We start from the raw sequence: 21527 nt of genomic DNA on the forward strand, positions 1-21527 counted from the left end.
TGCGGCCTGAGCGCCGAGAGCCGTATTCCAGCACCTTCCTCTCCTCGTTCTCCTCCCTCTTCCTCAGCACCATTTGTTCACCAGGGTCCCACGTTCAAACTTTAATGCTGTTTGCTTTATATTCCTGCCTCATTTCCCTATATAAAAATTTATGATGACATTTTTTACATTCTATAAAATATTCATAAATGTCATTAGTAATATCTTTCATAGATCATCTAAATTGATCCGTCTGTCTGCTCTTACCGCTGGTACGGCATACAGGGGATTTACACGGGGTGGGGGTGGGGGGGGGTGTCCTGCACACGTGTGGAAAGCGTGTGTGCATGCGAGGAATCGTTTCTCTCTCTCTCGGACTACGGGGAACCGCACATTAGCACGTTATCACGTTGGAAAGTTGGCCACCCTTGTGCCTCCGAAGCCAAAAGCGAACCCCAGACCGAACTGTGGCACTCGGGATTCAGCAGAAGGTTGTGATGCTCAGTTACGTCGCCACGCGTCGGGATTCCAGCGCTCGCTTCCGCGTTCCGCGGGCCCCGTCCTGGCTGACCTCACCCCCAGGGCGCTCTCGCCGTGTTCCCATCTCCAGCACATAATAAATGCCCCTTATTCGCAGCCTTTGTTTCCCATGAAAATTTAACCGGCCCATGAATCATTCAGGGCCTAATTTCACTTACACGACACATACATTACGGCACATGCAAAACATCCATACCTCTAATTATCCTGCACATTAAACCAGGAGCGGGAGAAATCGTAAATTAGGGGTCGCCCTCCCCACCCCTCCCCACCCCTCTCCACCCCTCTCCACCCCTCTCCACCACTCCCCACCCCACCACCTTGCGCAAAGTGGCAGCGCCGAATGCAGGCGAGGGAGGCAGGGAGGGCCGCATCAGAGCCAATTTCCCTTCCGAACTGATCTTTGCCCCGCAGGCCCCCTGCAGTGCTGACCAGCTCTCTGCGTACCCAAGAATTTACTTGACCTCATTTTACCGAACGCAACTTTAACCGCGCGGCATCGGGCTCCGATGAGCGAAAGAGGCACAGTGTGACAGACTGAGAAAGGCGGCGCTTGAATGAGCCTGATTAGAGTCATATCTACATCAGGATCCATAATTCCCTCCTATTTAGATCTAATTATTCGGGTTCTGTCGGTCCGGGTGAAACAGAATCCTTGTGCGGCGGGGGTCACGCGACGCCCCGAGTGTCAAGGATGAAACGGCGACGTGACTAATGCAATTACAGGGGAGCTGATTGAAGGAGAGGTCACATTATCACCAGGGTGATTGCGCTTTGTGTGCACCGCGACCGCGGCCGTCTCTGATTAAAGTGTCGCACCGCACTCGCCACACACACGCATTCTGGCGAGCGCGGCCAATCAAAGCAGCACTCGTGGCCATACATACGAATGAGGATAAATCACAACACACTTTTCGCCCCACTTTACTTTCATTTGCCTGCCGCCCCTGCAGCGCCGCGCGCCATGTGGCTCTTTGATGCACGCGGTAAAGAAGCGGCGAGGTCACACACTCGCGCTCTCGCGGAGCACAGATGGACACAGCCTGCCGTCTTTTGCGTTTGCGCGTTAAAAGCGCGCCGAGTATCCGATGCCCGGAAGGGGCCCCAGAGAGAGAGAGGCCTTCCTACCTGGTGACCAGGAGCAAAGCGGCTGGCGGACCTGTGCGAACTGGTTCCGACCTGTCCGTCCGGCCCGCCTCCCTGTTGGACCGGACTCTTTTTCCGATGAGGGCGAAGGCAGCGAGAGGCTCCGCCCGCTTCCCAAAACACACTCTCCTGTGCACTCTGAGGGCTGAGCTCACCTTCCCAGAGCCTCTGAGTCCCTTTGAACATCGAAGACGGGTCTCGAACCCATCCCTTTCGGAGCCCCCCCGTGTCCCAATCTCCATAAACGTGTATCACGCCACGCATACGTCACCTGTCAGGTGTACGTGCAGACACTCCTGTAACGTTGATGCCGGACATTGGACATACAGCTCACTGTACTTGGGCAGTCATGCGTCCCTCTCTATAACGCTGTGTGGTAAAATGGACTTGTGTTCACTCATTTGGAGAAGCGTCGGCTGAAGGTCTGGGTGCCTCGCAAACCGTCGGCCTGGTGGTAACGGTCCTGGCAGGCGCACCGAGAGCAGCGTCTGTGCACGAAGTGTGTGTGACGCTCCTGCTGAAGGGAAACACTCATCAGCGAGGAGCTGGTGGTCACGCAGCACATGTAATAAGAGCAGGACAACGTCAGGGTTCCCACAGAAGTTTGCGCTAGAAAACACACCCGAGAGATGGCGATTCGTCATCTTCCGCCCAGGAGCTTCTGCTGTGGAACAAACGAAAGCACAAAAAAATCTTTGTCATTGCCACCGGCTTCATGTATTGCGACGTCTGGGTACCTCGGTGGCCCCATTGCACCGCTGCGATTTGGCACTTTGAAAGAGAAGGCGCTCAGAGCTAATTTGATGCTCACAATGCAAGATTTTAATGGACCGCTTCCCAATTTATGTAAACTTGCCCAGATATCTGATTCATACAATATTCTCTCTGCATGAATTTCCCCGCGATTTCGCCCTCCCAGTTTTAAAACCATCACGCAAGGCCTGCCGGTACCGAAACAATCTCTCCTACCCTGTAAAAGACGGTAAAGGCCGGTATCCCTGGGGGCAGCGACGCTCCTGCTTCCCTATTATCGCTCCCATGGGAAGCTGCTCCCCTGTGGCGGGGCTTTTGGAGAGGAGGGAAGGTTGCGGAAGTGCCTAGGAGGCACACGAGGAGGAAACGTAAACACGGAGCGAAAGCATGTGGCACAAAGATGTACTGAGCGAGAGCCGGGACTGCTCCGTTTACCACATCCTTACGTCCGTGGTGGCAGACAGACAGGTGCCGCGATGGGACAGTTCATTTTGATTAAACCCCAGAAGCATTAATAGAGCCAATGAAGAGATCCTGTAAGGCAGGATTCAGCAGCTCTGAGTGACGGAGGGAGTTCATTCCAAGACACTGGAGCCAAAACGGAGAACAATGACTTCAGGCTTTAGACCTCTGGAGGAGCACAGCACTCGATCAAGCCCTGTGGAGAGAGACAAGGAGGGCAGACTGATGGGAACACCGGGGGGCGTTAAACACAACTCGTATCACAGCATTCCGGATCAGTAGCGTATCACCTTCGTCATCATCGTCATCATCATCATCATCACTCACAATAACCGACACGGTCAGATTTGTTGCATGTAAAATCTAGGAGATAATCACATTTTTCTTCGACCATACTGAAGGCCCCCAGATTGTACGTCACGCCTCTAGTGAGACTAATGTGCTGCTGTTGATAAAATGCTTTCCAGCTGGTGGAAGGATCATGACCCTTGACCCTTCCCCTCTCCCTTAATGCTCCTTAGGGGGCCCTTTGCAAACACTGTGTGCAGCCCTTAATTCTGCCTTAATCACTCTCTCCAGCCAATCAAAACTTTTTTACTGGTCTTCAGGGTCCCCCCCACCCCCCGCTCTGCCAGTCAATAGTCAAGCTTGCGCGTCCCGCTACCACACTTCCTGCTTGGCCTTCCTGCCGCTCGGCGGGGTGCAGCTCCACACTCGGGGCCCCGGCCTCCTATTAATAAATGGCATTAACCGCGGGGCCTTGGGACGCTGCTTATCGTAAAAATGAACTGCTCCAGAGAGCCCAGTGCGTTCTGCCGCTTCGTTACAGCTCGGGGGGCATCTTCGGATCTGGAAGTCTATCTGCGCTCGCTCACACACACACACACACACACACTGCGCTCTGGTGACCATTTCCACCCAACACCCTTCGTCAGCGCAGCATTCGGAGAACAGCCAAAACGGATAATGGAAGGGAGATAATGGACACTTTGGAGCCAAACCATCCAGGACAGCTGGATCTCAAGTTCCCCTCACTGAGAAAAACTATTAATCTGTGTAAAATGGGTATGATGACGGCACATTATTCTCTTTTGTTGTAGAAAGAGAAAATACCCTTGGTTAAAAACTGAACCAGTTACTGCTATAAGTTTCTGTTTTGCAGCACATCAAGCTTCAGGTTACCATGGTAAAGCTGAACAATTAGAATTAAATCTTTTTCTTAAAAAAATAAAATAGTGGGGAAAAAATAACAATGAGTTCATGATAAAAATGCAAAAATATGTGCAGAAGTGTCTGGAACTCACACTGTAAGTGATTTTCTTTACGTAAATCACATATTTTTTTTTAATCTATCTATTTATTTATTTATTTATTTATTTCCAAATTATGTGAACAACGTGAGTTCCAGATCCTGCGTATCTGCTGAGCTCTTGAAGGTCTGTGCGTCACGCTGCTCGGACCAGACTTTTGTGAGTGCAGCCGTTGCCCTGAGCTCATCGCCCATTTACCTGCAGGTGGTCGCCCGTTTACCCCGTTTACCCCGTCTCGTTTGCCCGTTTCCCGTCGGCTTGTCGTCGTCGCCCCCACATCATCTCAATGCACCTCGGGCTTGTTGTTTTCGTCACCGGAGACTCTCGCTCCATTACTTGTTACTTGTAACCTGTTGTTTCGGATCATGAGGCACAGCTCAGAGTTGGGAAGCCGCACCTGGGGGGGTCCGGATGGGAACGAGAGCGCAACAGAAGAGGAGCAGAACACGGAGGGGAAGAGGGGGCTGAACACATCCAGGCACACACTGTGATGTCTCCAGTGCCCAGCTCATTCCTCCAAGTTATTAACCCAGGGGTGAATTTTTGTAAAGTTTTCATAGCAATTCATTATCAGCATCATTATCTACATCATTGTCTTTGTAATATTAATCCCAGCATACAGTCTGATAATGATCTGAGCTGCGTGTTGAAATGGACCTGGCAGCAATGGAGGCCGAAACTCTGGGATGCATCAAATGCATGGGGTCTTCTGACCAGCGAGGAAAAGGTCTGTGGTCGACGGGGACCTACTGATCAACGAGAGAAAGGTCAGTGGTCGATGGGGTCTACTGATCAATGAGAGAAAGGCCAGTGGTCGACGGGGGTCTACTGACCAGCGAGAGAAAGATCGGTGGTCGACGGGGTCTACTGACCAGCAAGAAAAAGGTCCGTGGTCTTCGATCATGCTTCATATTGTGATTCGAAGCCTCTGCAGGAAGTTCCTAGGTTCCTCCGTTACTCCAGGTCTCCGAAAGTGATCGCCGACCCCTGCAGTCCAGGACCTCCTTCTTCCGTGGACTCTTGGTCCGCTCCACTGCTGAGCAGTCGGTCAGGGCTGTGCTGGTTAGCGACTAATCGGAAGCCGGGCCGCGCGGTAACTAGCAGGTTAAGGCCACAAATGAGGAATCGGGCTGAGCCTGAGAGGCTCCCCGGTCTGGCGTTGCGGCAACGGAGGCCAAAAGCAACGAAGGTGACGCGTCGCTCAGCTCAGCTCCGTCTCATCGAACCGGGGCTGCCGACACTCGGGTCCCAGCCTGCGGTTCTGCGGCAGGTCCGGTGGGCCCGCTGGCCCGGCGCCGCTGTAATGAGAGCGGTAAAGTGTGGCGCTGCTCCTTAGCGCTCTGCGTTAGCACCTCATTACTAGCCGTGTGCAGGTTTGCACAGCTGTACTTCATGCATTATTCAGCATTAATTGCTACTTCAGAAGTCATTAATAAAGACAGATTTTCTTCCTCAAAGGAGGCGGGGGGGTCGCGCACCGAGGAGCAAGAGGGCGGGGCCTGGGGCAGGGGGCGGGGCCTGGGACAGGGCACAGACACCTGGTGGTCATGCTGAGTGCTGCCAACGATGATGATGATGATGATGATGATGACGATTTAGAGTAACTCCGCTTTACGGGGGAGGTGGCGGGGGGCTTGTGAGCATTCTATTAAAAAAGGGTCTGGACTATTTGTTTGCACGCGTCACCAGTATTTCGTCTCCTGTTGTTCATCAGCATCCGCTTCATTTATTTCTTTACCTTCGCTTATTTGGGGAATTTAATTACACAGCGGAGCCAGAGAAAGGGTGCGGGCCAAGGTGGTGCGCAGCGGGCTGCTCTGTGTGTGTGTGTGTGTGTGTGTCCACGTCTCTCTGCAGGGACACGGTACAGAGGCAAACGATGTGCTCTCCCCCCCGAACTGAGACTGACGCTGAAGTGTCACACAGTTGACGGCGCGCTGATCGCGTCCGCTTGTCTGCGCCGCGCAGCCAGTGGGAGTGGCTGAACGTACAGCGGGGGGAAAGCAGCACGTATGAAAAGTCGTCCACATGCATGTACTCAGACCACACACACATACACACACGTACACACACACACACACACACACACACACACCCTGCCCTGTGAACACAATGAGTCAGTGGCATCTCCCAGGTGTATGATTCAGCGTCGGATGAGGCTCCCTCCCACATCCCTCCTCTCCCGCGGCCCCGGTTTTACACACTCGGCTGGTCCCCGGTGAGCTCGAACAGGAGAGATGTAACCACGGCAACATCCTCCGGCGAAGGGTTAGCTGACAGCAGCCGAGGCGCATCAACGCTGAGGCCATTTCGCCGTCGCTCTCGTCCAACACAGCTCAGTTCAGCCTCTTTGGATATTTTTACTACAGCAATTTGCATTTAGTGCCAAGACTGAGAGCACAAAAAGGGAAATGATGGGAAATGAACCGACAACCCTTCAGTCTAGGATGTGAACCAAAACACTGCCTGCTTCCCGTGTCCTCCACCCTCTCCAGTTCCAGCCTGGTCCATTACTTCCTCCCTCTGCGTCTGCACAGCAGGGTGCCTTTCAACGATTACCCTGATTGGAGTAAAGCACCATGTTCCGAGTGGAGACTCACACATGCATTTGCTTTGCGCGCGGATCTACTGCTTGTCTCCGTGTTGTGTGTGTGTGTGTGTGTGTGTGTGTGTGTGTGTGTGTGTGTGTGTGTGTGTGACTCACATGTCCTGCCCTGCAGCACTTGCCCGTTCAGTGCAAAACAAACGCGTCCTTCCAACGTTCAGAGCAACGTACGGAGAGAACCCACCTGATGTGAAGTTCATTCATCTGCACATGAGTCAATTATTGGAAACAGAAACAGTGGGAAAGGCAAAGAGCAGCAGCAGACCGTCAGTTTCCATGGAGATGGCGGTAAACATTCAGACCGCTGCCACTTGGACACCGAGTAAATGAAAGAAGAAGCTTCGCGGTAGTTGCCGATAGCGACGGGGAACAGTTGAGTGACGTTTCATATCCTTCTCCTTTTGAACACAACTGTTAAAGCGGGGGATTCGGTGACGGACGCCACATTGTTATTCCTATAACTATTTGTATAGTTATTGATCTGAGCTGATCGTAGAAGAAGAGGAAAGCATTGGAAATGACCGTGCCATTGTTCGCTGAGCTCAGATGGACGGTACGTTCCGGAAAGCAGGCCGAGCAGCCCTCCTGCGCCGTAAACCGGCGGGAGCGAGAGAGTCACTTCTCGCAGCGGCTCAATATGTCAGCCGCCGAGGGACCGGCGACACGCAGCTCATAGCACCCTCCGGCGCGTTCCACGGTTCATGGCCGTAATTAGTATTTCGTTCGCTTAAAGAAATCCATGTTTGTGTTTATGAATCAGAGAAGTGTAATGACACTGTGGTCATGATAAAATGCTAATAGGAAACAGCAAGAAATACTAATGAGGGAAACGATCACAGGGCCACGTTTATGTAGTCGCTTTGTTGCCGTTCACAGCGGAGGGTCCGGGGAAAAAAACGCCGTGGATGCGAAGGGGCATGAAATGTGCCAGGAGGAGTCATTTTCCGTGCCGATGAGCACAGGGACGGCGAGGCCCGGCCTCCTCCTGATGGAGCGAGTGACAGCTCTGCGCTCCCGACTCCGTGATGAGCTGGAGCTGCGCAGATGTGACAGATAGGCGGGTCGGCGCCGCGCTGCTGCGCCGGTCGGGGAGGGAGCCGCGTGCTGCTCACCTAGCACGACCCGTTACGCAGAGAGACAAGCGGATGAGGGTGCGGATCGGTCCCGCAGCCGGCTCCATGGCGACGACCGAGGCGTTGCGGAGAGATAAGCTGGACCTCGAATCTGCTGCCGCTTCCACTTCCACGGGGTGGAAGTCCATGCGTGGGGGGTGACAGGTGCTGCTCTCACACCCTCAGCCTGATGGCCACACCTCTCTTTGGAGCCAAAGGGACTCCGCCCACAAAGGCAGCGGCGATGGCGCAGCTCCTTGCCACTGTTTGGCCCCAGAAGGATATTGGCTCGTGACACAGAGCGAGTGAATCAGCTCCGTCTCCTTCTGGGGACAATGACGGGGAAACGTCCCTCCACGGGAAAGGCCACTCGGTGCTTTGGCGGACATGGTGCAGACGTCCGTTTGGCTCACAACCAGCTGGAGCTTGACGGAGTCCTCCTCGTGGTGGCATCGAGGTGTCGTCCTTTTCCTGCCACTTGTCACTTTGCTGAGTAAATGTTGTCCTGAACGTGTCGACAGGTGAACGGGTGATCAAGAAAGGAAGCAAGAAGCCACCGCTGGCTGTTCGGAAGTGGGATGATTCAGATCTGCTGGGAAAATGCGAGTGCAGCCAGAATGAGGGGGACGTCCCTCCATCCCTGTTTAATATTCCCCGGTTGTTTGAGTTAGACCACAGTCCTGCTCTCCAGTGGGTCTGGGGTTCGAGTCCCGCTTGGGGTGCCTTGCGACGGACTGGCGTCCCGTCCTGGGTGTGTCCCCTCCCCCTCCGGCCTTACGCCCTGTGTTGCCGGGTTGGCTCCGGTTCCCCGCGACCCCGTATGGGACAAGCGGTTCTGAAAATGTGTGTGTGTGTGTGTTTGAGTTAGTTAAGCGTGTGTTTATGCAGTGTGCCTTAACCACATTACACATACCTGGCTCAGGGGTGCAATAGCAGGGCACCTTTGTGAGACCCTCCAGTTGTAAGGGAGCGTCTCGCACCACATAATGGTACGGCACATCTACAACCCCACTTGTGGTTATCTACAGCACTCCCACAACGCTCCCAGAACACTCCCACAACACACACACACACACACACACACACACACACACACACACACACACAAGGTGTGGCTCTCAATGGATCCTGCAGTCACAAACTCACAGCTAAGCCTGCTTCAGAGTTTCCAACCAGATGTGCTCGTCCCTCCTGCTGGCGTAACGTGACCTGGTCCGGGTGACCATTCCCGGTCAGCCGGACGGTGGACCTTTCACACGAACAGGTTCAGGTTTCATCGATTGCCCTTACGCCTCTGAAAGAACATGTTACTAACCGCAGGGTTGTTGCCGGGGCCCCCTAATCAAATGAACCGGAGATCTAAGAGATTGTGGAGAAAATGGAAAATGCTGCTCATTAATTTCCACTTCGCAGTCCCGGATTTTCATGGATTAATCAATGTTAACTTACTTTATCAAAGCCACTTACCTCCTGGACACAGAAATCTAAGCGTGTCTCTGGCTAGAGGCTCAATATGAGGAAATATTTCACAAGGCAGCTCAGCTCCCAGCGGCTCCCTGGGCTCTGTGGGGTCAGGAGGATCTCCGAGGCCCCCGGCGTCTGTCTACACAGCCCTTCTCAGCAATCCTGAGCATCGATAGCAGCTTTGCCCCGTGGAGGGTTGGAGGGGGTTGGGGGGAGGTGACGTGCCGGTCCCTGGCAGTGCCATGTTTACACGGACACACCGAGCTAACGTGGCATCAGGTGGCATCTGCTGACGGTAAATCAATGCTGGGCTTGCATGAGTGGCACCGGCTCCACGGTACCGCTGGGCCGCCGTGTGCTCTGCCCGTCTGTGGTGAGGACAAGGCGCCGGAGGACGTCACCCAGCCGGGTCGTCAAATCGTACGTTCGCTACGCTGACCGGCTGCCGGCAGATGGGGTGTTTAGGATTATCCTGAGTATGAAGGCTCGCCTTCGTCACCCTCCTCAGCTCATATCGCGGCGGTTGGAGCGGCTGGTTTGAATCCCACCTCCAGCTGAAGGAGCCTTGAGCGAGGTACCCTTCAGGATTACCCTAAATTGCTCCAGTTAAATTAGCCAGCTGTGCGAACGGGTGAGTCGTTGGAGTAAAGTGTCAGCTGGATGTATAAATGTACATGTCCTCCAGCAATGGCCCTCCTCAGCCCAGCCCTGGAAAGTGCCAACGGGAGGGCACCTGATCGGGAGGGTTCCCTGCGCCTTCGGTGCTGCACCGGGTGTGTCGGTGGAGGTTCGATGCCGTTTATTTATGCGCTCCTTTATGCATCTATTGGCCGTGCCGGCACGTGCACCGCTCCCGCGGGAGGGCCTGGATGAGCCGCTGACAGGAGCCCGACAACTTATTTGATTTTTGCTTGGGCCTCCGCCGCATAAATGCTCGAGATATTAACGTCGCTCTGGGCTCCGGCTCTGGCGGTCCACACCGCTCCCGCTGTTTGTGTCTTCTCGAGTAATAACTAGGTAATTATGGATTGCGAGAGAAGCTCCCAAAGGCGTGTTAGCTGGAAGAGGCACGCGCACGCACATGGATGACGGAGACAGACGGACCCCCCCGGGCGCAACGTAGCGGGGTGCGAATGGTAGGCGGCTCCTGCGGAACACACCCGCACCGACGAACCGATTTCCTGGGGTCCCTTCCTCGCCGGCTTCTCCTTTGCCCAATCTGGGTGTCGCCTCACGTGTTCCGGCCTTGGTGCTTCGGCCCGATGCATCATCCTCCTCTGAAGAGAGCGGCTCTGTTTTTTCTGGCAGGTATCTTTAGCATCCGAGTAAACGGAACAAAAAGCAATTACATCTCGCTTTGTGCTCTATATTTGGTTTCCATTTGGGAGCGAGTGCCCTGCTGTTCCCGAGCGGAGCTGTAACCTGACAACAGTGCTTCGCGCGTGCTCCTCTCCTCCAGACGCAGGGCTACTCCTCGTCCCCTGAAGGAGCGCCGAGAAGAAGCAGGGACTCGTGGAGGGCCGGAGAGCCATACCGGCGCACACGGGCCCAGCTTGTCTGCTCTGCAGGAACAGGGAAGGGCAAGCGTTTGCATCATTTAACACTCTAGAGAGAGATTTCTTACAGTAGCCAATCGCGAGCCGACACATATGGCGGAGGAAGCGACTGCCCTGGGCTACGGTTCCCCCTTAATTAACAGGAGGGGCGGCGGGATTACGGGAGACGAGGACGAGACGGGCGCCCGTCCGAGCTCCGTAGTCGGTGATTATTCGTACCCCTCCTGCGCACATCTTGTCGAGGTTTTCCCGAGTGCCAAGGTCAACCATGTGGATGACGACCGGAATCGTTCCCCAGGCTTTGTGGCTCAGGAAGAGACGGGGGGAAGAGCCCCCTCTTTGGGTTCTCGCTCAAGCCTTCCAGAAATAACTCCGGGAAAAAGAGTGAACAAACCCCCTGGAGTAGCTAATTAAAAAGGAGCTGTCAACGAAGCTCTCAGCGGTGCTCATGGAGGATGTACCTCCACCCTGGGGAGCGAGCGAGCGAGCGAGCGAGCGAGGGAGGGAGCGAGGGAGGGAGATACCGTCCTCAGAATACATTCGTGCTTCCATACGGACATTGCTGCTGTGTCATCGTCAAGATCTTCTTGTGCTCGTGCCACACGGGTCCCAGAGGGAGGAAGGAGAGGACGAGATGGAAAGCTCAGCCCCGTAGAGCTCAACCCCGTAGAGCTCAGCCCCGTAGAGCTCAGCCCCCGCAGAGCGCAGCCCGTAGAGCTCAGTCCAGGGATGCTGCTCGCACAGAACTCCTTCCTTCAAGCCACCTGCCCACTATCATTCTGGTGTTTGTTACTCTTCTTGCACCTGAGGGAACTATTGAATCTCACGGCCCTTTCGGTGAGGAAAGAGGACAACCTCGGCTAACACGGGCTCACCTTTAAAGGTCACGCGGTTGCCATAGTGACTCTTTCTCCGCTTCCCTCTGCCCATCTCGGTGTCCCACCCGCTCGCTCCCTTAGGGGTGGGAGGAGGATTCTGAAGGTCTCTCTGCCTTTATCAGAGTTGACGTTTTTATTAAAGCATTTTGCTGCCGGAGATGGAAACGGTGGGATGAGTGGATGAGTGGCAAGCACAGGACAAATCGCGTTGTCGGTTCTGCCGTCCCGCTGATCCGAACGAACACCGAACGTACGGCACGCTGAGATCGCCGTCCTTCTTTCCCGTGACGGCAGTTTGCAGAAGCGCGTGAGGCTGGCTCGGGGGTCTCTATCGCGGGAGGGCCGCGTGGTGTGGATGGGGCACCGCAGACACAGGCAGGTGCGCCGCATCGTTGGCAGGCTGCTGTTCCAACAGCTCCACGGGAATCGCAGCAACAGCGGCACCGTTTGAGAAAGCTCTCCTTGCACGTGGCCCTTCACCCCGGAACAGATTCCCGCCCACTTTCTGCTCCGATTTGATCACTTCATGAATAGCATACAGACGTTTCATGTGCCACGAAGGACTGCGCTGCAATCTCAAGCTGCTCCGCTCTTTTACCACAACGGGGGGTCGTTTGAATTTTAATGTACCTGCCAGCTCGGAAACAGAAAAATACAGGTCAGCGGAAGGTGCGTTTGCCGGGAATTCGGGCCAGAGGCATTTTGCTCAGACACGCCGGACAGTCCTGCGCACATAACTACATCTTTCTCTCGGTGGACCTATGAGCTGGACATGGTCAAGCTGAACTCGATGTGACTCCAGGAATGAACTCGCCAACCTCTCCATGCGCCGCATGGCACAGATCGGTTCCTCGGGAACCACCCGTACACGACATCATCAATGTGTATGTGGTACCCTCCACTTGCTGAGAATCAGCAGACCGAGCATTGCAGTGTTGACCTGGACCACCGCACGGAGGACCAGCGAGCTCGGAGTGGCAACGTGTGTGTCGACGGGAATGCCGGACCCGTCTCCGCCAAGTGGAGATGCGTTCTCTCAAAAGACCTTTCAAAGCTTTGAGCTTTTTTCCCACCTCTGCCTGGAAAGACTGATAATGTTTACCGTGGTGGGGGGGGGGGGGGGTTAGGGTTCTGGGATGGTAGAAAACCTTCTTCTTTTCTGGGATTTATAGAGTTTCAATAGCGGAGCACGTGGTGGGGGCTGTGAGGACACGCCGATGTTTGTTCTCCTGACCACCACCTGAACACAATAGAGTTCAGCAGGTCGCCTTGAGTTTCCATTTCACACAGACAGTATGACCACGCTAAGCAGGTACCACTGGGTTTCCATTTGAGCTCCAGCCGGATTCCGAAATGTCCACGGGAACAGTTACGTTTCGGTTCCAAAGCGCGCTTGGTTTTCCTGAACTGGACGCAGCATCTCCTTTTCCACCTCCCCCGTTGCATGATGGGGCTCTGCGGGACGTGCACCGGCACACAGGTGAACGAGGGTGGGGGGTGCGAGCGGAACCGCTGTGGCGGGAAAGTGGAAAACGGGAAAAGAGTGTTACGATACACAAAACATCTGCCAACAGGTGGTGCGAGGAAGAGGAGGAGAGAACTTCTCACGCCCATTCTGTTCCATTCTGAGGTCAGCAGGGTCCAGCACCGCAGCCTAGAGACGTAGGGCATGACGCCTCGGTTACTCAGGACACACCACGGAGCTGCACCACGTCCCCTGGGCGTGAACTCTGCGGAAGAGAGACGACACAGAGAAGACGGAGCTGGACGGATCTGCACCTTAGCAGCAGCATATTGAGCATTCGCAGCAGGGAGCTTTAATGTTCATCAGAAAGCCCCGCCTACATCCCTCATCGGCATCGGAGCTGCTGGCGGAGCTGACGGGTGCACTTCAGCACTTTCATTATTTACCAAACTTAAGCTGGACACTTGCAGAGCTCAGAGTGCCGGATGATGGTATTTTTTGCATAGTGAGGCCATAAACCGGGAATGAACAAACAGGTACGGTAGCGCAGATGTACAGCAGAGTAAGAAACGATCTGAAACGGGGTTTTGTTACAAATACATAACCGCACCGTGGCCTCCATAATACGTAGCAAGTGACAGTGCGAAACGGAGCAAGAGGAGTAGCAGCGGAACGAGCGCGAGGCGTCGGCGCGAAGCGCACGCCAACCCGGCCCGAACAGGCGGGCGTCGGTGGACCTCTGGCTCCGGCAGCTCCGTGTTCTTTCCGTTGGGACCCAAGCGCTACGAGTGAAACCGGCACTCAGCGGGCTGCAGCCTGGGGCCCCAGAGGTCGAGAGGGGTAGGCGGTTCGGGGAGGGCTGAGGTAGATGGAGCGCTCGCGTCTGCCGTGGGCTCATTTGCATATAAATGAAAGTTGTCAACCACGTGGTGCAAACCCCCCTCATTCTGCTGGAGCGCCAAGGAGGTCATGGTGGGCCAAGCACCAGAGAACACCCGAATTACTCCAAATTACTCCAAATTACCACGTCTTGACCTCCGAGCCCCCTCCGCACGTTTATTCGTTTAGCGGACACTTTCCTCCGGAGTGATCCGCACCGTTGAGATACTTACTCCGATTTACCCGTTTCTACAGCTGCGTGTCTTGCTGTATCGGTTCAGGATCAGTACTTCGATCGGGGGTATATAGCGGGAGGTGGCATTCGAACCCGCATCTTTCACATGCAAGGCAGCAGCTCTTACCACAACAACTCGTCGCCCCGCACCCCCCGCAGGCCTACGTAGCCTGTGTGTGTCAGCACAGTGACGTGCGTGTGTGTGCGCGCGCACGCAAATTAAGGCAGTGACAGGAATAGAGCGAATAGAGAAATTCTTTGTTACGCGCGATCAAAGCAGTTTGTAGCACCAGACACACCTTCTGTCATCATGAGACGCTACTGCACTTCATGCTGTAATATGACAGCTGTGTCCTTTACAATCCGGTGCACGCTCAGCAGACGCGGGCGAGGCCGGCCGACGGTCCAGGGCGCCGTGAGCGGAAGCGTGGGGAGGGACCCGATCGGCCGGCCGAGCATCGCTCCGGCAGTGAAGCTCGGGCGGTCGAGCGGTCGACGGTCTCACTCATCCGACCGTGAACGAAAATGCCGTCGGACACGCGTGAAAGAAGAGCCAGAGCAGCATCCTTAACCGCCCAAGACGGTGGTGTTGAGCACACGTCTGGGTGTTCGGAGTCTCGCCCTCTGCTCCGTGAAACGAAGTTGCCCGTCTCTCCCGAGTGTAGAAACTCTCCACCATCCCGCTCCTAAAAGCAACGTCAGCAGCAGGCACAACATAACCATCACGCCCACGCCCACAACACAAGCGTCAACACCTGACTCCGCACTAGCTCCCGAGTAATCGCTCACCCTATAAAGACCCTCTTGAGCTCCCGTACCGTTGCGGAATCTCGTTTGGGACAACCGCCCTTCCTCGCGTTACTTTGCGCACACACTTACTCTATTCTCTGTTCGCGATCTCCGGTTTTTTGACTCCTTGCTTCGTTTTCCGACCACGTCCGTGGATCCTCGTTCCTGTCCCGTTCGCCGATCGACCGACCCTTCGCCCGTCCCCGGTTTTGAGAACTCGCCTCTTCCCTCAACTTCAGACGAGCAACGCTGCGCTTGGGTTCAGCCGTCCCGGCTCCCTGTGTCCCGCGTGACAATAACACGCGTGTCTGCGATGCACTTAATGACACGTTGTACCATACATTCTTCTCATGAGTTATTCATGTATCACCAGTTTTGCTCCAAAGGAACCTACAGCGTCAGGTTTGTGTAGCCAAACCTTGACCGTTCAGTTTCAAGATGACAGCTCTAACCACTACGCCAACTGCTGCCATTACATGGGATCAGCACTGTGGCCTTTCTGCAACAGCTCTTTCACTATATTTCTCAGGTAACTAGAACCGGTGTGCATCTGACAGGTTCCACAAGCCCCGCTCTCCGTCCCTCCCGGCGAGGGTTCTACCGGAACGTCTCGGGGCTCATTTTCCAGCGGAATATCCCTCTGCTCATGACAGAAAATGTTCCTGCAGTAATCTCTAACATGAATAATCACCGCTGCGCTCCTCACTGACACACCACTGCCTCTGAGCGCCCCAGTCCGGTCAGGAACATGAAGCCATCAGGGTTTGAGACATCCGGTCCATTCCCCGTGCCTTTCCAGGAGTGCATATTCTGCGGCGATAGTCAGGAGCGCAGCCCAGGGGTACGGTGCCCCATGAGGGACACCAGCGGTGGGAAAGCTCACCCACCCATAGAGTAGCAGCAGTGCATGAAGGGGGCAAAGGGGCAACCTAACCTCATCCTCACACCCTCACCAGGCCATTCTGCCTTCGGTGCGCCAAACGCTTTGGTGTTGCCCGGCAAACCGCTCTCTTCCGAAGCCTCGGTCGCGTCCCGGTTCCGGTTGGCCCCCCTGTGTAGATACCGAAACCGGCTTGTTTCGAGAACGTAGCAATGCCTAATTGTGATAATTGAAAACGGCGTCCTGGTACAGTACTCTGATTTTCAACGCTGATGCAGGCGGAGGCAGAAAGCGTCTCGTCCTCTTGGATGGAGAGAGCCCATGAGCGGAGAGCCGAACCTGGAGCCACGGTGCCGGTTTGCAGCGGGGAGAACAAACATTGCGCCACGCTGCATACTCTGCTGCCGGTCACACGCATGGAAATTGCTCATCGATCTGGGGTTCCGATGGGACAAACCATCACGGCTTCCTTGCCCAAACCCGCCGTGAGGTGTTTGCCCCGGATTTGGAAGCCCACAAGGCCTTTCGCTCATCCGAGTTTTTTAATTTTTTCATCGATTTACACTTTGCTGGAGGAAACCATCGTAGGGTCCGCTGAAGAGGTGGTAACAAGCGGGAGTCGGGAGGGCTTGAGACAGCCAGCGGGGACTCGGGTCCTTTAACGGCCCTTTTCACAGATGGACGTGCGGCTCTGGGTGTGCGTCACGCAAACAAAGCCTGCTTACATATTACTTCGGGCTTTGACTTTGGCTCAAACTCAGGGCTTGGGAGCAGCGACCGCATCTCCGTTCAATATAGTTACTGCTTTAAAAATGATTCCCTGCTTGGTTCAATTTAAGTTGTGCGCAGGTTAATCGATAGTCCCATTAATTCCACTTAGCGGCCCTTTGCAATGCGTGCGCGTGACTTCGGGGTTTGAAAAGGCCCCCGTCCCAGAAGGGGTGACACCCCGAGGCTGCCGGCCTCCATCGATCCCAGCAGGTCGTAGCTTAGGGCTTTGAGACGGGACACAGGCACAGATGAAGTGCCAAAGCTAAGCCGCTTCTCTCTGCCTCATCTGCCGGGGTCTCGTGGGGCTGCGTCGCCGGGCTCGGCGCTCTCGCCCTCGTGCCCCTCCGCTTCCCCGAGGTCGGCGCTCGACACGTACAGCGGGTTGCGGTGTAGGCTGTCCCGGCACGCTCCTCCTTATCTGCGGGAAGAAGTGAGGGAGCAGCGGTGAGGCTGGGGCGTGGATGCTGGCGCCTCCTTCTTCCCAAACACTGCAAGACGTCGGTGGTCAAACGCTTGCGAAAACAGTGAAGGAGCAGAAGACATGAGCTCAGCCATGTTCAGTAGCACATCTCATACAGCTTAGGCAGCGCTACACCGCGCGTCGCACACCTCGGGCCTGGCTGCGGAGTGAAACGCCATCGTGCGGCAGGTGCGCGCACCTGGGTGCGGGATGAGAGATGTTGTGCCGGTGACATCGCTCCTCGGCTGGGCGGTATCGACCGGCTGTCCGTTCAATAGGGCTCCGAAAGCCTCGCCATGGGGGAAGGATGTTATTAGGGTCCATTCAACCTCTAAACTGCTCCAGCAGTGTTTTTTATTGCTATTTTGTTTAAAAGTCTGTCTCCAGCCCACCCTCTGCTCCAAAACAACCATCAGTCACTCAGCAATACCAACAGTAGCTGCTGGCGCTCACAGCTGGAAAAGCTCGGAAGATTCTTCCATCCATCAGACAAACCCCAAAGAGAAGTTTCCGGTGCGTCTGCGTGTTTGCGCTTGCCTCGCCTTCAGTCAATGCAATATTTATCTCAACGCGGCTCTTTCGGAGCATCCCACCTGAGCCTGAACGCGGGAGCGTTTCTCGGTGCTGTCAGGTGGAAAAGGAGTGTTTACAGAGCCGCCCTGAGTGATACCTTGTCAAGCAGCACATAGTGAACAAACACCTGTTCCAGGGTCAAATCCCAGGAAGATCGCTGTTGGCGGAGCCTCGAGAAGGGCGCTCTGAATCGGTCCTGTCCTTCCGCATCCAGCGGAATGAACAGATGAAAGGTGACCAGGGTGCCCGACTGGCTCCTTCGAGCATCCCGGGGAGACTCCTCATCTTCGACGTGAGGAGCGGAGCTTTTCTTCCGCTCTCTCGGCAGAAGCGCGCGGAGCCAGAGTCGGGCTGAGTGAGGGAGGACGCTGTGTTTCTGGAGGTGGAGAGGGATGGAGCGAGAGGAGGAGGACGGTGGGAGGAGGAGAGAGGGACCTGCCGCGCTATTTCAGGAAAGCCTCCTGGCAGATGGACGTGCGGCTTGGGGGCTACGACACCCGGACTACCCCGTCTCCCTGCCAAAGCGATACACCTTGTCATCTCCCTCTTTCCTTTCGCCTCTCTTCTATTTCTTCTCCTTTCCTCCACCCCTGTGTGGCTTTTGTCACCTGTCCCCAGCGGGGACGAGCAGATGGGGGGCTGGGGGGGGGCTTGTGTTGGTGGAGCTAAAAAAAGCACGTGCGACAAGGAATTGCTAATCGGTCATCGCGGTGCTCCGGGGACCTGCCCTGGTGTGAGGTCTGTAAAGCAGTAACGAAACGTCAGCTCCGTGCCGGTGTGCAGGGAATTACGGGTCGGCGGCCGTGAAGCAGCGCTTATTGACCTCCGCGGCGGCCTGTAATCGGTCCTTGTCCGCCGTCTGCTGCGAGGGCAGCGGGGACACCCCGGTTTCACTGCACCGGGGCACCATCGCACCTGCTCGAGTGTGCCTAGGTGTTGTGGCGAAGCCCACCCCCCCACTTCCCCTGGCGGAGCGCGGATACACCCCACGGCCGAACGATCGAGGAACTCCCTGCCATCGCAGGCCGGTCGGTGGCCGCCTCCACGCCCCACCGAGCACGTGTTCCTCATCCAAACGCACAGATGGCCTTCGAGCGAAATCTTGGAGCAGCCTGGGGCTGGGCGGCCGAGGACAGCGGAGGCCAAGGGGAAAGGAAGGCCAGCGAGGCGGGAACCGGGAACCGGGAGGAGAGGAGAGCCTATGGGTCTGGAGGACTCGATAGTGCAACAGATTAGGGCTCAACACGAGCACACATGGCAGGCACCGCGGGCACCGGCAGGAGCACCGATTGGCTGCAGCTGTGCTGCTACTTCAAGGGCATGATGGGGTCAAGGGGTCATCCTGCAGCTCCTGTGACCTGTACCTCCGATGGCTTGGCTGCGGCAGCACCCGTCTCGTGTGCCTTTCAGTAACATCGCGGTCTGTCCATTCCTCCCTTGTCCACCTTGTTTCCTTCATCACTCGTCTTCCATCCCCTGCTGCCGAGACACAGTAACACTCGCACCTCGTCCTTGTCGTCCGAACGTGGGGCGACCTTGCGGCCTGTGACGATCCCGTCGGCGGAGCCGGGGTCACGCAGGGAGGTCCGACGCACTTTTACGGAGTCCTGCGGATGTTGCTGCAGATGATGCAAAGACAGATCCAGGTGTTACACCTTCGGTCGAACGAGAACGTGTGCGTGAGTGTGTGTGTGCGTACGTGGGACGTACTGTAGGTTCTCTGTGGACCAGAGAGAAAATCCGCAGAGAAACACAACGTGACCGTGCCGCTCTCACGGCCGTCGCTCTCGGTGGAGTTTTGTGTCTGTAGAAAGAAGCGCGGGACGGCAGACGCTCCGTACACTTTGTGAAGGAAACGAGTCCACGGCTTTAGTTCCGCACGAGACACGGCACAGAAAACAATAAAGAGAGATGTAAAGACAACACGAAGAAGAGTAAAAAATGAAGATTCATTCTCGCTTCGGTTCCGTCTACAGAGAACAGGTCCCCCGTGTCTCTGCGGGTCTTACTGCGAACGTTCGCTTGTTGGAAGCCAGTACTTGCTATTTACCACGGTGACATGGAGAGACTGAGAGCACTCCGGAGAAGGTTACTTCGGTCCCCAAGGAGACACAGGATATGTTTAGCACTTAATGAATGTGGCCTTGTCCTCTCCCCCATATATCAGCGCGTTATTAAGACACTTTAAAATCCCATTATGGTGTTTCTCCTTGAACAAGTCATGCTTTTATGGGCTTGGCCACTCTTTAAATCTGACCTTTTCAGGCTGGACAGAACAAGGAGCACATGTGCGGGGGAAGTTTCTGAGATCCTTCTCGCCTTTTAGTAAAAGTGGGGAGTGGACGGGACTGACGGCTGTCGGCGATGGGATGGCGCTTGTCCCAGGCAGCCGTGCGAGGCCCATGAAGGACGAAGCCTGATCTCCACGCAGGGCTGCGCATCCCCAGCGTTTTCCCTCCGCTTCGTTCGGCGAAAGGCCCCCCCGAATCGTCGAGCACAGAGAGACGTTGCGGGAAACGTCGCTTCATCTCCTTCTGCCTTCCAGTTGAACGGCATCATTAAACCCCGCAGAATATTCTACGCGGCATCCGACTGTTTTCCAGCGTCAGCCTGTGAAGGGTGGCGCCAACGATAATTTAATTGCCATCTTGTCCCCAGCCGAGGGGGAAAGACGACAGAGGAGCAGGCGCAGCCCTGAGGGCGTCCCCGTGGTTCCGTCTGCTCCGCAATAAATGGCATTAACGACTCGGGCCAGGCATCTCCGCAAGGGGAAACACTCTGGAAAACTGCTCAATACAACCTGGAAAATTGAAAAGAAAACTGCAAGAAGGAGAACAAACCATCAAACAAATATGTGAAGGTAACACGGCGTCGGCAGCTCTGCTGAGAGAAACGTAGAATCCAGCAAATACCCCTCCTTTCAGGCGCTTCTTACCACAAGGACCGACCCGACCGAACCCAGCACATCCTAACCTGACCCAGCCAGTTCAACAAAAACCCAACCCAAGTGGCCCAAACCGGTACAACCCATTCTAATCCAACCTGGACCAGTCCAACCCGAAGAAGCACAATTGACCCAACTGGTGCGCTCTACCAGAACCAAACCCAACCCAAAGCGACAAACACGACCCGCGGAACCCCGACACAAGTGCAAATCGACTGAAACCAACTCTAATGTACGAAGCAGTACAAACCAATCCACCCCAAGCCAGCAGAACTGAATCAACCCAAGGCAAACCAACAGAACACGACCCGTGACCTCCGAACCTCGCTGATCTCAGCGCAACCCACCGTAACCCAACCCAGTCCGGTGGGGTCAGCCTTCGTTCTCCAGAAGAAGCTCGGAGTCATCAGGTTTCCACTCATTCCTATCTTTCAAATACAGCCGCCACTCCCTGCGCTAACACTAAGCTGTATTAGGGAAGTACCCCCCCCCCCCCCCCCCCGCCCCCGCAAAGAGGTGTCCGTGTCCCAGCGGCTCAGTCATGTGACCTCGACTATGACGAACCCACTCCGACCCCCCGCTGTGTGTTTGTGTGTGTGAAGAGCTGCCTGGGACGAGGGGACGGGGGGGATTTCGGAGGAGGATCGGCTGTGGTGCTGGCGTGGGGGATAGGGGTTGGGGGGTGGGGGTCCACTCATCAGTGCTAACCTGACCTTTCTTTCATGT

General features: G+C 55.4%; 1 protein-coding gene across 3 annotated transcripts in view; it reads left to right on the top strand.

The window, feature by feature from the left end:
- The window catches only part of LOC108921406 (CUGBP Elav-like family member 5), a 61057-nt gene that overhangs the window by 18740 nt on the left and 20790 nt on the right, over positions 1–21527 (top strand). The window lies entirely within an intron of this gene.

The sequence above is a fragment of the Scleropages formosus genome, chromosome 25 (assembly GCF_900964775.1).
Source record: "Scleropages formosus chromosome 25, fSclFor1.1, whole genome shotgun sequence".
Lineage (NCBI taxonomy): Eukaryota > Metazoa > Chordata > Actinopteri > Osteoglossiformes > Osteoglossidae > Scleropages > Scleropages formosus.